The sequence below is a fragment of the Aquarana catesbeiana genome, linkage group LG02 (assembly GCF_042186555.1).
Source record: "Aquarana catesbeiana isolate 2022-GZ linkage group LG02, ASM4218655v1, whole genome shotgun sequence".
NCBI classification, from domain to species: Eukaryota; Metazoa; Chordata; class Amphibia; order Anura; family Ranidae; genus Aquarana; species Aquarana catesbeiana.
The window spans coordinates 805,781,173-805,791,795 of NC_133325.1; the positions used below are offsets into that span (position 1 = coordinate 805,781,173).

Genomic DNA, 10,623 nt, shown 5'->3' on the forward strand with positions numbered 1-10,623 from the left:
TGTCATCATATAGAGTACAGTGTACTATATTTCTGGGGTGTTTTGTTCTTTAGAATGGCACATTACAGATCAATTTATATGTCAATTCTGGTTCCCTGTAATCTCCATCTTTTTTCCTTGTTGTCATTTTGGTCCCAATTATTCCCCCATTTCATGTGGTTTATGTTATCTCTACAATATTTTTTACATGGGAAATAATGAATTTGACTTACATTGTGGTTATTAGAGCCTTTCTTTGCATGTTCTGCAGTGACACTCATGCTGCTAATACTGATGATTATTGAACATTGCTGTACTTGATATAAGAACATGTCCTCCAGAGCGGTCTGACAGCCCATAATTATCTTAATGTTTATCATTATATTATGTTCTAGGAAACTGGAAGAAAGGGCTCGATAACCTTGTCCATGCTGTCCTCCCCCTCACTGGTGAGCCAAATCTTCCTCCTCCTCTTCCACCTCTTCCTCCTCTTCTTCCTCTTCCTCTGACTTTTCAGGTGCTTAATGTATACAGGAGGGAGTTCATAGTTTATGCCCATATCTCAGCCTGAAGGGGTGGGGCATGATAGGGCACTCTTGTTTACACTGACACCGATGGGGCACTCTTTTTCCCACTGACACCAATGATGGGGCACTCTTCTTCCCACTGACACCAATGATGGGGCACTCTTCTTCCCACTGACACCAATGATGGGGCACTATTCCTCCCACTGGTACCAATGATGGGGCACTATTCCTCCCACTGGTACCAATCCTCCCACTGATACCAATGATAGGGCACTATTCCTCCTACTCAAACTAATGATAGGGCACTATTCCTCCCACCAATGCCAATAATGAGACACTATTCCTCCCACTGACACTAATGATGGGGCACTATTACTCCCACTGAAACAAATGATGGGGCACTATTTCCCCCACTGACTCAAGTGATGGGGTACTATTCCTACCACTGACACTAATGATGGGGCACTATTCCTCCCATTGACACTAATGACGGGGCACTATTCCTCCCACTGACACCAAGGATGGAACACTATTGATCTTTTATTAAAAAGAATCAAGCAACCAATTTTATACAAAAGTAAAAAACAAAACCATAGTACAAAACTTCAACAGAAATCCAAGGAATACACATCCATGTTCAGAATATATACAATATATACATAATCCACTACCAAAATTATTTACATAAAGCAGCAGAGAGTGCCTAAGAGGCACAACCCATCACCTATGTACGCAGCCATTTATCAAAAATGAATCATAAAATAAAAAATCTAGGGTTATAAGAGACAGACAGCGACACCTGGCAGTCAGGGAGGCTTATGCCGCGTACACATGGTCGGACTTTTCGTCTACAAAAGTCCAACGGACGCCGACGGACTAAAGCTGGCTGGTAATCCGTTCGTGTGTGGGCTTCTCCGGACTTTCAGCAGACTTTTTCAGCCTCAAATCCGACGGACTTTAGATTTGAAACATGCTTCAAATCTTTACGTCGTAACTACGACGGACCCGAAATCCGCTCGTCTGTGTGCTAGTCCGACGGACAAAAACCCATGCTAGGGCAGCTATTGGCTACTGGCTATGAACTTCCTTATTTTAGTCCGGTGTACGTCATCACGTACGAATCCGTCGGACTTTTGTGTGGTCGTGTGTAGGCAAGTCCGTTCGTTAGAAAGTCTGCTGCAAGTCCGCCGGAAGTCTGTCGGACAGGCTGTCGGACTTTTGTAGACGAAAAGTCCGACCGTGTGTACGCGGCATTAAAACCCCTCCACACCTTCAACCAAGCCCCCGACTCCGCTTGTCTTTCTCAAGATCCCGAATCTTCCCTACCTCATGCAAAATGTCATACACCACCACCTCAACAGGAAGGATTTTATGCCGAATGCTGACCTGACACCGTGCTTTTCAGGTGAAATAACTACTAGGCTAACTAGAAAAAGTGTATCCAAACAAAAAACCCCACCAGTATTGAATGCTCCATACACCCACTCAGCATAACCCAGCCTGGAGAGAAAAGGAACACCGAGGGCCCGCCCCACCTGTTTGTACACCTCTATGTTAAAAGGGCAATGAAGCAGAAAATGGTCCATAGTCTCCTCCTCACCTGCACACTCCTCCCCTAGGACAGCTACGATCCAACTCACTGCGGAATTTCAAATTGTCCTGAACATAAAGCCTCCCATGGAAGCACAACCAGGCAGATACTTAAATTTAAAGGGGACTCTATCCAAATTAACCCTGCCCTCAAAACTGGGCATGGGAAATCCCTTAACCTCCCTGGCGGTATGATTATTTTGGATTTTAGGTGCTGAAAGCGGTACAATTATTTTGCATGGAAATTTGGCGTTTTATATTGTAGGTCTGTAATTCTTAACAATAACACACTTAAATCTGTCCAAACAAGAGTCTAGTAGATATCCCGGGTATGATAAAGTTTGAAACACAAAAACATAAATTATAATATAATAAATAAAAATAAATAATTAAAAAATATAAAAATAAATAGTAATAAAATAAATTTCCCCACGATTCACTATCGCTCAATTCTGCAAGTGTTCTAATTTACTATCGCTGTTTTCTAGCTGGTCTAAAGCCACTTTTGACGTAAAGGGACACTTTTTGGTTGCTATGGACAATCTCCAGTTTCCAGGCAGAAAGAACAGTATATATCACATAAAACTGCATGCAGGGCATGGGCCAAAGCACTGGGGACAAAAGGGATGTGAAATGATTTCATACAGTACTGTAATCTGTAAGATTACAGTACTGTATGTGTTATGATTTTGACATTTTTTTGAATTTGTCGCCAGGCTCCACCCCCGTGCGTCGCGACGCTCGCAGGGAACGGAGCCTGGCAAGGAAAGGCTTCAGACGAGGACAGTGCCGACGGACACTGCGGGGGACATCGCAGGATCCCGGGGACAAGGTAAGTAAAGCCACACCAGGATCCTGCGATGTAATCCCGAGTGTGGCTCGGGGTTACCGCTAATGGTCCTGATTTTTAACCCCGAGCCACACTCGGGAAAACCGCCAGGGAGGCTACTGCCAGTGGGTCATGAAAGACTTCGCTCAAGAGTCATAAGGACTTTCCTCGGAACCAATCTGAGATGTTCAGCTGACAATCGCCACTGCCGCAGTAACTTCACTCACGGAGCGACATAGGCTGGTGGCTGATCACGATGCCCCTTAGATTCTTCACTTGGCCACCTTCTTCCCAAAGTTGTAGAAAACGCCTAAACCAAGATCTAAATATACCTACCCATCCAGGAGGTTCCACTGCAAGCATATTACCAATGTTAAACTTGAGAAAAAGCAGCGAAAAGAAAAGAACTGGGTTGACCATACGCCACTCTCCCTCTTTGATAGATAAGTGACATTCCTCTTGATGGGGTTCAGTCTGTTCCCCCACAGCATTTGGAAGAACACACTACTGATCCTAGCACAGAGAGACACAGGCAGACAAAGCTTGCATACAAGAAGATCAGAATCAGGTAAGTCTTAATCAGATCAACCCTCTCCCTCAGAGATAACTTCCATCTCTTCCAGCTGACCACCTTAGTATTGGAAAATTTTAGTCTGCCTTCCCAGTTTTTGAGGCCATAATCGCTGGGTCCAAATTCAATGCAGAGTATCTTAATTTTTTCTTGGGGCACCGGAAAGGTGTCCGGGAGATCAAACCCCTCACCTTCCTTTCCCATCCAGAAAACTTCACTCTTTTCCTGATTGATTTTGGAGCCCGATGCTTCGGAGTAACGTGATGTCAGAGAAACCACCTCCTCCGCTTCATCTGTCCCAGTGACAAACACCAACACATCGTTCGCATAGGCAACAACCCTCAATGGTGGCTCACCCGGGAGCCCCACTGGTACCCCACACAACATGCCGCTCTCTAGCCTCCTGATGAAGTAGTCGATTGCAAACACATAGAGCAGGGGACACGGGGGACAACCCCGGCACACCCCAGAGCCAACCTCAACCATTAATGAGAGGAAAACTTTCTGCCCCCTTATACAAGACTTTCAAACATGCAACAAAACTGCCCGGCAGACCGTAATTACTAACCAGCAACCACAGGTACTCGTGGTTAACACATTCAAAAGCCTTTGCCTGATCCAATGTCAGCAAATACTTTCCCCAGCCTGCTGCCCTACACTGCTCCAAGGCCTCCCGAACAGCTAAAACCGCTGTGAAGGTGCTCCTACCCTGGATCAAACAGTGCTGATGGCGAGAAAGCAGACTCTGCTACTGACCATAGGCGCCAGAAAAATATCTTTGCCAGCACCTTTCTATCAACATTGAGAAGGCTGATGGGGTGCCAATTCTCAATCATCAAAGGATCTTTACCTTTTGAAAGAAGAATCACAGCTGAGTGCCTCATGGAAGGGGAAGCACCCCCTCAGCAAGGCAAGTGTTAAAAACCTCTACCAAATGTGGGGCCAGAATAGACTTAAGGACTTTGTAAAACTCAGCCATCAAGCCATCCGGTCCAGGTGACTTTTTTATGGCAAGCCATTCAATTGCCCTCATTGCCTTCAACTGTGATCTCCTCTGTCAAATTCATCAATGGGACATCTCCATCATTTAGACCTGGAGTAGAGTCCAAAAAACTTTCCATCCTGTCACGGTAAAGCTCTTTCCTCCCAAGAAGGTCAGCATAAAAGGACCTCACAACCTCCAGGATCCCTGACCTGGACTTTGTCAAGGAACCTGTACTATCCTTAAGGCCAACAATCGTTTTAACAGCTACACCTTGTTTGCAGTTCTGGTAAGGGTCAGGCGAGTGGTACTTCCCATAGTCCCTCTCCAGAACCAAAGAGGCATGCCAGTCATATTGACACTTCCTGAGAAGGAGTTTCACTTCGGAGATTGCCCCAGGATCTCCTCCTCTCGAGACAAGAATATCCAGCTTCCTCCGTAAATGTTGGTAGGTCATGTATTTATTAAACTGTTTTCTATTGGCCAGCCCCTTGAAGAATCCAGCGATCCTCTTTTTGGTCAGCTCCCACCGCTCATCCTTGCTGCTACAAAAGTCCAGAATGGTCACCTGATCCTGAAAGAATTCCTCAAAGGATTGTCTAACATGTTCTTCCTTGAGAAGAGTCAAATTCAATCTCTATATGCCCTTGCCCCTTTCAGGGGCGTCTGAAGCATTCAGGACCACAGATAGCATACAGTGATCAGAGAACTCTACTGCCTGCACCAGGGTGGGTGAGAAAGCAGACATCTCCTTAAAAAAAAAAAAAAACTATCTATCCTACTCTGACTATTACCTCGATGAAAGGTGAACCCAGTGTCATCTGGGAGGTGCTTAATGTGCACTTCCACAAGACCAGCATCCCTAACCATACTATTTAAAAAAACACTATCATATCCCAGCCTGTCCTTGAAGTCCTTCCTGTCCTTGGGCCTAGTTACTGTATAAAAGTCACCTCCAAAGACCACTTACTGGGATGTAAAAAGAAACCGCATGTTCCTTGTAAAAAGGCATTTCCTGTCCCAATTTGTGTGCGGCCCATAAACATGAAATAGGCGCAGGTCCTGCCCTCCCACAAGGACATCTAAGACCATACATCTCCCAATCTCCACCTCAATAACCCGCCGGACAGTTACCATGCCGGTTTTAAACAACACCGCCACATCGCTGTAAGGCTCGGCCGCAAGAGACCAGTAAGATGGACCATACCTCCACTCTCTCTTGGCCATATCAATCTCTGCCAAGGAGGTGAGCCTAGTCTCTTGCAAAAATAAAATTTCAGCATCTAATTGGCTGAACAAAAAAAAGGCCATAGAACGAGCTCTTTCTGACTTAGTGGTGGCAACATTTGTTGTCACCACTTTTGACAGAGGGGGAAACTGCTATTTGGGTTAGTTGGTGGATTGCATCTAATCTCGCCTCTGCTGCTCATCACCAGAAGCCTCTCTCTTTGTTGAGGCCTCTTCCATCTCCATTTCTGAATCTGAACTTTGCTCCGAAGAAGCCCCAGATGAGGAAATATCTAACTTAGAGGCTCTATGATGGTTGGAGGCAGGCACTGGAGCTTCCCGTCCCCGTTCCGTCCTCATCGCCTGCTTCTTCTGCCTCCCAACCTTCCTTCTCTCCTCCAGGTACTGCAGGTCAGCTTCAGAGATGCTCTCATCTCTTACTTCACAGAAGACTTCTTTACAGAGGAAGAAGCACCCTTTTTAGTACTCTCTACCACTCCTGGTGGGGGAGGACTTTCTTTAAGTCAGACTTAGGAGGGGGAAGACTCATGGGGGCTGAATGACTCGGGGGGCACAGACTTAGAAGGTTCTGACACAAGAGGAGTGGGTACAGTAGGCTGGGGGGACACAGAGACAGACACAGAAGGAATACTTACAGACACAGGAGGGGTGGCCACAGGAACGGGGGAGGGATCCTGAACATGACCAGGGGAGTCGGTCATCGCAGAGGAGGATGGCACACCAGGGGCCTCACCCTCCAACCTGTCCAGCCTCAACAAGTCATCTATTACCTCCTTCTCCATATTGTGCCAAGCTTTAGGACATCTGCTATAGGGGTGGCCAAGGTGCAGGCACAGGTTGCACCTGATCATCTGCAGTGCAGTCCTTGGCCATATGACCCTGACCCCGACACACTGAACATATCAAGGCTGAATAGGAGGAGCTCAAATGCCCCTTTTCTCCACAGCGGTGACACAGCTTCGGCTGACCAGGGTAGAAAATAGTCATCCCTTCCCTCCCTATAAAAGCTGAGGAGGGCAGATCATGGACAACATTCCCATCCCTGGCCAAGCTGACCATTACCAACCAACCCCCAGTCCAGATGCTACGTTCATCAAGGATTTTATCTGGATTAATCAAAACCTCACCATAATTCCTTAACCAGACCTCTAGGTCCCGAGCAGAAACACTCTCATTAGTGAGTATGATGGTTATCTTTTTTCACTGTTGACCTCTGTGAAACTGCAACTGGGGCCAGACTTTCCCATTTGGGTCTCGACCTGCACTGAGCCTCATATCACTCCCAGAATAGGTCAAGGCCCTCTGGCCTGGTGAAGCTAATAGTATATTCCTGGCTCCCAGCTACATGTATTAGGGCATAGAGGTCGTTTGCCCCAAAACCCATCTCCAAAATCATGTCCACCACTGCACGCCATGCTGGAGGGATTGCACCAACTTCCCATTTAAGAATAACTACATTTCGTCTCAGACTCCCAGCAGAAGCCAGAGACTCAAGACCAGATCCTGGGGTGCTCAAAGTGGTAGTTTGTAGGGGGAAAACCCACTATTCCTCCCGCTGATACCAATGATGGGGCACTATTCCTACCACTGATACCAATGATGGGGCACTATTCCTCCGAATGACACCATTGATTGGGCACTTTTCCTCCCACTGACACCAATGAGGGGGCACTATTCCTAAGAACAGCTAGTGCATGTTGGAAGATGTCTCCTGTGATTGGCTATTCTGCACCCTCCTGGATGAAGTATGTATTATTACCTATTATCTGATAGCTCTTCTTTATAACACTTTCAGAAAAAATGTTTGGAGAAACGGATGACGCTGAAAAAGGAGAACGCTTGAGTTCAATGGATGAAAAATCAGAAGGTGGGTTGGTGTGGGGGGGGTGGCATTTGGAGGTGGGGAGGATTTGTGTTTGGAGGGGAAATTTGAGGGGTAGAGGATTTGTGCTAGGAGGAGGTTCTTTTTGGGTACTTTTCTGCATAGACCCAGCTTTACAATACAGTATATACTCTTCCACTTTGCCCCCCCTTTCACTTCAAACTCACCAATCATCAGATTTAGTTGATCCTTCTCACACTTCTGCTGGTATATTTAGGTAAAAACCTCTATGCACACTGTGCTATTTACTAACATGTCTTCTTTCTTTTATTTGAAATTTTAGGAGGAAACATGGATGGAGTAGAGAAAGAGTAGACGGTCAGTTTTTCGGAGCAGAGAGCAAAAGGTGAGTGCCGGGGGGGAGGTAGGTTATTGGAGAGCCCATATTTGTTGCCTTATCCTCCCTTTGAAGTCTGAGAATCTGATTGGCTGCTCTGTGGCAGCACAGACCACTCAAAACACTTCTTCCCATTAGACACCTTGTTAAATAAAACCAGTTGGGAGACAGATTTATCTCAACCTGTTAAACTTTTTGGTGGAGCCTACAAAAAAATATATACGTGAGCCCATCTAACCCCTCCCAGCTTTCAGTATACTGGTTTCCAGTCATGGCTTCCAAATGGTGCTGGGAGCTACATTAGGGGAAAGGACGTTGAGCAGTAATAGAAACCCTAAAATAGACATGTGACAAGGCTTTAAACATTCACCCCTTACTGCCAATTCCAAACAAGTAGTAAATAGGCTATAAAAAAGGCCCTCACTGACCTCTGTAGCCCTCAGGAACTCTGGAGCAATTCATTCAAATTCACAACAGAAGCAGTGGGGATGCCAATGTCTGGGTTCAGTAATTTGCTTTCCTCTTCCTATGCCCCCACTCTGAGATTCTAATTACAGATTAGAGAGCTGGAAGTCACTGCTGGGAAGTGGGAGTAAAACCCAGTGATGGGAGTAAGTTACACATGTGCAAGTCACAAGCAAGTCTCAAGTCTTAACCTTCAAGTCACAAGCAAGTCCCAAGTTACTGTGGTGAAAAGCAAGCAAGTCAAGTCGAGTCCCGGCTAGAAGTCAAGCAAGTCAAGTCAAGTCATTTATTTTGGTCAAGTCACAAATTAAGTCAAAATACTGATCTACCCCGAAGCCGGGACTTGGGGGGAGCTTTTTTTGTGGGGGGGCGGCTTTTGCCTAGGCCAAGACACAGCACTGGTGGTGCCAAGTCATTGCAAGTCAAATAGCCCAAGTCAAAGTCAAGTCGCAAGTCATTAGTGACAAGTCAAAGTCAAGTCGAGTCATTTATTTAATTTTGTCAAGCAAGTCGCAAGTCCTCAAACAGGTGACCCGAGTCTGACTCGAGTCAAGTCATGTGACTCGAGTTACCCACCTCTGGTAAAACCATCTAGTGATAGAAATGAATGATGGGTGAGAGGTCATGTCTTGTGTCTCCTCAGAGAGTTGGTGAATGAGAGAAACCAAGTAGACAATTTCATGGTTCATCCAGCCTAGGGTAGAAAAATACTGTTGGCTTTCCAACCCCTGAGAGTCATAAAAACCACATTCTCTGAGGAAATGAGTTGGCATAAAGGAAAACATCTCTGCTGGAAGCTTGTAGGTAGGTGCAGCTCAGCCTCCCTACATATGTGGCACTGTTATGGCAGAGAGGATGGAGGATAAGAGGAACTCTTATTCCTCTGAGGCCTCTGTAGTCGTCATCAGAGAAGAAGCCTTCCAATTTGATGCCACTGCACATTGGTCAGGGGCAGATACCCACTGTTGAGAGTCTAGCATAAGGAATGGTTTCAGTGGAGGAGGGACAGAGTAGGGACCTCGTGCCTGAGACCTTCATCCAGGAGCTCCTTCTGCCTTGTGGCTGCTCTTGCCACCACACTGCCTACCAGCCACCTCCTTCGCCAGATGCTGTGTCGTAAGCTTACTAATGTGTCCTTTACTGTATTGAGACTGTGTTCCTCAGGTCCCTCTGTAAGGAACCACTGAATTGTTCATCTGAGTGGTTCAGGTCCTGTTGCCACCTTGTTGGAACTTTGTGGTAATATATTGTGCTGCATTCCATGGTCTCCATGTGCATTTAGTCTAAGTCGGGTAGCAAATACCTGGCTCCACTCACAAGCTGATAACGATATGAGAGACCACCACCTGAGTATTGAAATTGAGAATTTCTGTTGTTTATTTGGTTGCAATAAGAAGCTCAGTAAAGAGTTCAACAGTTGATGACAACCATGTACACTGATTACTCAGGCACCATTAAAGAATATCTACCTGAAAGGAATATTAATACTTTGGGGAGGAAAGGAGAGGTTAAAACTCTGGCTGCAGAGAGGTTCGGAGTAAAGCGAGAATCAGGGCCATCTACGAAGAAGCAGGGACCAGGCAAACAGGGGTGAAGGTGACCAGATCTGGCTATCTTCCCATTATAAAATGTTGAGTTCCTCCTCAGAAGATCTATAGAGAGTAACAGATGTGTGACATGCTATTTATGTGGTGGGGCCCACTACAGAGAGGTCCAGAGTAGAGAGAAGGTCAGGGTCACCTACGAAGCAGCAGGGACCAAGCAACCAGGGATGAAGGTGACCAGATCTGGCTACCTTCTCATTAGAAAATGCTGAGTCCATCCTCGGGAGATCTTGAGTGAGTAGCAGGTGAGTTACATGTTGTCCATGTGGTGAGGCAAGGATAGAGCGATGGGGAACCCATGAACTACAGAGAGGTCCAGAGTAGGGAGAGGGTCAAGGCCACCTATGAAGCAGCATAGACCCAACATTCCAGGGGTGAAGGTGACCAGGTCTGGCTATTTTCTCATTAGAAAATGTTGAGTTCCTCCAGATGTGTGACATGCAGTCCATGTGTGTGGTGAGGCAAGGATAGAGCAGTGAGGACCCTGTGGACTACTTGGGTCCTGTATCAGAGAAGAAGCACATAAGGTTGGACTCACATAAAAGGCAGTGGGACAAAATACTTTGTGCAGTTACCACCTAAGCAAGTCTTTCCCTGTCCTGTATAGAT

General features: G+C 46.2%; 1 long non-coding RNA gene across 1 annotated transcript; it reads left to right on the forward strand.

Moving 5' to 3' along the window:
- The first annotated feature begins 374 nt into the window (after positions 1–374).
- On the forward strand, positions 375–7,929 carry LOC141129494 (uncharacterized). The gene is made up of 3 exons (XR_012241835.1): positions 375–428; positions 7,522–7,593; positions 7,892–7,929. It is a non-coding gene; the product is annotated as an uncharacterized lncRNA (long non-coding RNA).
- The last annotated feature ends 2,694 nt before the right edge of the window (positions 7,930–10,623 follow it).